The sequence below is a fragment of the Gossypium arboreum genome, chromosome 4, assembly GCF_025698485.1.
Source record: "Gossypium arboreum isolate Shixiya-1 chromosome 4, ASM2569848v2, whole genome shotgun sequence".
NCBI classification, from domain to species: domain Eukaryota; kingdom Viridiplantae; phylum Streptophyta; class Magnoliopsida; order Malvales; family Malvaceae; genus Gossypium; species Gossypium arboreum.
Genome location: NC_069073.1, coordinates 20,618,268 through 20,624,693, shown reverse-complemented (window position 1 = coordinate 20,624,693; position 6,426 = coordinate 20,618,268). Strand labels below are relative to the sequence as shown.

The 6,426-nt window shown below is 32.4% G+C and overlaps 1 non-coding gene across 1 annotated transcript; it reads left to right on the top strand.

The window, feature by feature from the left end:
* Positions 1 to 1,163: 1,163 nt before the first annotated feature.
* LOC128292002 (small nucleolar RNA R71) lies at positions 1,164 to 1,269 on the top strand. Its single transcript, XR_008281986.1, has one exon. It is a non-coding gene; the product is annotated as a small nucleolar RNA R71 (small nucleolar RNA).
* The last annotated feature ends 5,157 nt before the right edge of the window (positions 1,270 to 6,426 follow it).

Sequence of the window (6,426 nt, the reverse complement as noted above, 5' to 3'; positions counted from 1 at the left end):
TTAGCTAGATTAAGTTACAAGGGTTCCAAAAATACAAAAATCATCAAAAATGACCATCAAAATCACTTACTTGCAAGGGAACTAAGTGGCTGAAAATTTAAGCTCTTAAAACCCCCATGTTTGCTGCCATTTTCGATGGAAGAAGAAGAAGAAGCAATGAAAAAGATGACAACTTTTTATTTATTTTATTTTATTACCAAAAAAGTCATCTAATGTCCACCAAATTTGACTTTTCAACTTTCTTGTCCCTTATGGCCGGCCATCACTCCCCAAATGGTATATTTTCACTTTAAACACCTCCAATTTTATTTCTCTAGCTAATTAACATATTTGGGTAGTAAAAAAAAACTTTTGCCCTTTATGTGATTTAGTCCTCTTTCTCAATTAAGCTCACAAACGCTAAAATTAATTCACCAAAATTTTCATGCACTCATATAATCATGCTATAACACAGAAAATGATATTAAAATAATTTCTTGACCTTAAATTTGTGGTTTCGAAACCACTATTCCGACTAAGCCCTATTTTGGAATGTTACACATTTGGTTGCATAGGTTATCTATTCAAGATTTGAGTTGTCCTCATGTAGCTTGGACTTGCCAAATGTCCATATTCATAGTTAGCATCTCCTCTCCAATCGACTGAATCTTTAACAACATGCAGCATGATCATTCACCATGACTCTTTGTTGCGTGGGTGGAAGTTGGTTAGGAGGATTTTGTCGGGTTTTTGCTTGATTTGCTCCTCATTGGTTGGCTCCCTACTTAAGGTTCAGTTGATCTCTCTAACTGGGATTGTAAGTATTTGAATAGGAATTTCCACCCCTATTACTTATGTAACTCGCTTCTACCAGATTATTCTCTGAATGTGGCTCTACTTTCATTGGCTTGACGAGTGTCTCCAAACAGTCAAGCTTTTCAAGGATTTGTTGGAACCAATCATCATTGTTCTCTTCGTTTACCACTTTCACAGTTGGTGGCTTCGATTTGTACATACATATCTCATTAAGCCACATGTACGAATCTATGGCCATATCATTAATGATTTTGTAGGCTCGCTCATATGTATGAAACATGAGAGATCCGTTGGATGCTTCATCTAGGTTAGATCTAATGTGGTCGTCAACACCATTGTAAAATATCTAGATCTGGAGCCAGGCTTGCAGTCCATGATGTGGGCACTTTCTTAATGTTGTCTTAAAACATTCCCATGCCTTGTATTGAGACTCACCTTCGTATTGTTTAAAGTTGGCAATTTCTCACCTTAGCTGAATGGTTTGACTAATTGGGAAAAATTTACGGAGAAAATTTTCCACTAGATTGTTCCATGTGGTAATAGAATCTAGCTGTAAAGAGTCCAACCAAGCAGCCACATTGTCGCACAATGATAATAGGAATAACTGAAGACGCACGACATCGTTAGATACTTCGTTATACTTGAAGGTGTCGCAGAGTTGTAGGAAACACTTCAAGTGTTGGTTCGGGTCTTGCACCATGTTTCTTTTAAATTGCAGCATGTTTTGGATCATCTATTTTATTTCAAAATTATTGGTGTTGATTGTTGGCCTTTCTATGCTTCCTCGCACCGTGTCTAGTGTAGGTAAGGCATACTCACGCAACGTCTGCTGAGCCATTGAGACTTTTTCCCGATTGTTGCTTTGTTGCTTTCATGGATCCTCAAATAACAAATTTCTCCGAGGTAAATTAATAACCGTGGGTGGATCGGTATCCATCACTGGACGGTTGTGCCTAAGTAGTTGCTCCAGATCTGGGCACGGTTCGTGTAACAGCCCATTTTTTAGTGGTGTCAAAAATAGTGGATTCAAGGCCACCAAATCTAAAGTGTAAGTTTGTAATTATTATATTTAATATTTACGAGTTAATTGTGACTCTAAAAAGATTTTTGATGTAGTGATTTTTGTTTTATAAGAGATTTATTGAGTTGAAGTGGTATGACCCTAAGGTCAAATGGTTTTAGAAATTGAGGTTTCAGGACCTCATTTTTATAAACCAAGCTGTAAATATTTTTATAAATATTAAATATTTACGGAGTGTAATTAAGGTGGTATTAAAGTTTCATTTGAAAATTTTTTCATTTTGATAATTAATTAAGCAAAAATGACTAAATCATAAAAGTTGAAAAAGTAAATTGCTATTAGTTAAATTGTGTTAATTGATTAAAGAATTATAATTGGAGGGCCTTAATGGGTAAATTACCCATTCTTAAGTTGGTGGATGGTTAAAGCTAAGGGTGAGTAAAATTCGATTCTTTTTGAAAAACTCGATAAAAAATTTTAAACTTTGAATTAAATAGTTTGAGTTATTTGACTTAATCAAGTTCTCCGGATCAAATCAAATAAAAAAAATTAAGTTTTTGGGTTTAACTCGAATATGAATTACACAATTTGAGTTATCCAAAAATCTGAATAAGAAAAGGCAAAACTACGTTGTTTTGATAAATGTTTACCTTTTCTAAAGTTAAAAGTCAAAACTATAAAGTCCTTGTTTTGATAAATATTTACTCATTAAGTTAAATGGTAAAACAATTATATTGTTTATGTAGTTAAATAATCTTGTACTTCATTTACTAGTTAAATAATTGGTCCATTTAAACGCCACATTGAGTATAAATAATATGATTTGTTAACTCGACTCGACTTAACTCAAAATTTTTTCATTCGATTCGATTAAAAAAAAATCAAATTGAGTTTGGTTGCTAAAATATGATTCGTCAACTCTACTAACTCGAATTTTTTTGACTGGATTCGACTTGACTCGATCAAATAATTACCCCTAGTTAAAGCTTTATGTTCTTTTTAATTTTATAAGTGATTTTTAGATTATAATGTTATTATTAATTGAAAAAGATAAAATAAAGAAATAAAGGTTAATAAAATAATAAAACAAAGGTTTTCTTCTTCATTTGACATCTTCATCACTGAAACACAATGGCAAGAAGAACCAAGGTTCGACCATGCTTCAATTCATGCATGGCAAGCCATTTTTCATCCATTTTTAATAATTTTTATGTTTTTTAGATCGTTGCAACTAGGTCCAACTAGCCTGTACCTTCGATTTTGAAACTATTAAAGATTTTGAATGTTGCCATTGATGAATCTTGTGATTTTTTTTTATGTTAGATGATGAATTTGGAATGTTGATTTATATTTAAAATTATTTTGTTAAGTGATTTTGATGAATTTTTTTATTAGGGACTAATTTGTTAAATTAATAAAATTACAAGGATTTAATGTGAAATTGTTGCATAAATGGGATGTTTTGAATACTATGAACATTCGAATAGCTTGGGTTTGTAGTAAAAATGGTTAATTTGCATGTTTTGGGCTTAGGGACTAAATTGAATAATTTAGGGGTAATTTTGTAAAATGTAAAAAATGACCAAATTGCATGAAAAGAATTGTTTTATTTTCTAAATTAATATATTGAATGAAATTATCAATTTAGATCAAGATCGGGTGGAAAATCGGGGAAAATAGAAAATTACCAAAATTCCCCTGAACTTTGGTATTTCTTCAATTTAGCCAGGTAAGTTCGTATGAATTCTATTATGTATAATTTTGATTAAAGTGAATGCTAATAGGTGATTATCTTGTGATTAAATTAATATATATATGTTAGTATGCAATTTAACGTGTTATGAAACGACATAAATCCAACAACATATGACGATTAATGAGTCTGGTTGAACCTTAGGAATTCGTTGGATACAAATGACATGTCATTAAGGTTATCGATTTTAGCTCGTATGAGCTTACAATTATTCAGCTCGCACGACCTTACCGTTATTCAGCTTGGAAGAGCTTACCGTTATTCAGCTCAGAAGAGCTTACTGTTTATAACTCATAAGAGAATACGGATTCAGAGCTCGTATGAGCATACATGTACAAGAATTGACAGATTACAGTTCAGTACACCTCGTGTGAGTTACCCGAGTATCTAATGATATTCTAAATGGTTTAACGGGAAATGTTCTGTTACGAGACCATATGAGTTTGATATGAACTAGTACAGGTATATACATGAAATACATGGAAATTATGGTACATGATATATTGATGTAATTAAATGGATGATATATGTATATAAAGAAATGGTAAGAGAATGATATGTATCATGCATGACATGTAGATATATGAATACCTTTGATATGTTATACATGGAAATTATGTAAGTTGAGACGAGCAATAAACTCAAGTGTGACATGTTGAGAAAAAAGGTTATCAATGTTGAATTTATATGAAATATGTTCAAGTATGCTAACATGTGTTGTCGTTTGATGCTTAGGCAAGTGCCAAGTTATTGGTTGAATGGTATTATGGTTACTTATAAGTTGTATTGAAATGGTAAGTACTCAAATGAAAATATGTTTGTGCTCATGAAAGAGTTATAAGGTTTAAATTATGCAATTTCTTTTGAAATGGCTTATCGTGTGATTAATTCGAAAAGGGTTATGTTGAAATGCACTAACTTGTGGCTATGGTTGAATGTTATGCTTATGATTTGTGTTATACATATGGAACGGGTGTGGAAAGTAATGAAATGCAAATGGAAGTAAAGAAATTTGGAAGAGTTTAAAGTTGTTTAAAATCCTACTATGCTAGGGATAATATGTATAAGTGATGTTGTGGATTTACTCATTTTGTGAGTTGTTGAATTTGGTTTCATGAATCATGTGGTATTGGTTTATGATTATTCTTTATATGTATAAATTTCATATTAGAAATGGATTGATATGATTAAAGTTTATACGAGCTTACTAAGCATTCATTGCTTACGTAGTTGTTTTTCTTTACTTTTTAGATTATCAGAACCTCGATCGGGTTGGAAGCTTGTCGGAATTATATTACACTATCCTTTGGTTTTATGGGTGCTTTTGGATGTTTTGATTTTGGTTATAATGGCATGTATTAGAATTCTAGTTAATGTTGGCTTATGTATTTGAATGTTGAAATGACTATTTGACTTGGTTGAGTTTTGGTATATTGATGTTATAATGGCAAAGTTTGGCATTTATGTGTGTAGCCTTATTATGGTTAATGTTTGGCTTGTTTTTTTGAATGATAAAAGATGAAATGATAGTTGAATATGCATATGGCATATGTGTTTTATGATATGTAGTATATGTAGTGATTTGGTACCTTGTTATGTATAGGTATTTTGGTTAATTGATATTAGTTAAAGAATGGCATTTTGGTACCAAATGGTTTGTGTTTTGGTAAGTAAGATTTATGGTATGTATTGATGCAAATCAAACTGGAAGTTAGTTGTTTATTTTGACCAAATGGAGTACTTGGTTATACATGTTTGTAAGTTATTATTTAGGATGCTATGTGCATACTGGTTGAGTGTGGTTATACTATATGTATAAAGCTAGATTATGCATGATTTTGGTGCCTTGCTATGGCTGGTATACATGTACATTTTTTACTGTAGGTACATGCCATGTCGGGTGAGAAAAATGGCTTATAAAATAGCCTATTTTCGTCTGCATGGGTAGAGACACGAGTGTGTGTCTTATCTGTGTGTCCTTTGTATCTTGTAAAGGTTTACAAGTCAGTATGTTCACACGGCCTAGCACACATGCATGTGGCTTGGCCGTGTGACACAAGTTAGTATACTCACATGGGCATAGGCACGGGCTAAGACACGGCTGTGTGTCCCTATTTCGAATGCCTACATAACCTAAGACACGAGTGTGTCACACGACCTGGCCACATGGCTGTGTGACCTCTGTAGTTTTTAAAATTTTAAGTGTTTTTGAAAAATTCTCTATGTTTCCAATTTAGTCCCGATTTGTTTCTAATGTGTATTTTGGGCCTCGAGGGCTTGTATAAGGGACAATATGTATGATTTTGATTGATGATTGCTATATGATATGAAATGTTTGCATTTTCTATTTGTTTGATTTGTAAACTCTGGTAATGCTCTGTAACCCTGTTTTGGTGAAGGATTCGGGTTAGGGGTGTTACATTATTGGTATCAGAGCTATGGTTTAGTCGATTCTCAGAATGAACATAGTATGTGTGAAGTCTAGAAATACATGCATTATATAACCCGTGATAGTGTGATATCTCTCGACACTAATGTGATTCGTTTTTGTTTTTAGACAAATATGCTTTCCAACTAAGCTAATTCTAATAATGCTGAAAGCGATACTCAAGTATCTGAGTAAAAATTTTGCTTATGATAAGTCAGAGCTCATAAAGGTATGAATAAAATTTCATAATATTATGTTGATGATAAATGTTATGTTATATGTGTGTATATATAAGAGTCAAATTTTAAGGCTTTATGACCTTTACCCCCTCTCCTGTACATCTTATACAACGAAATTCACAAGATTTATATTGATTAAGTTTACAAGTGTGAAACCGAAAAGTTCAGTGGCTGAATAATTAATAATGCG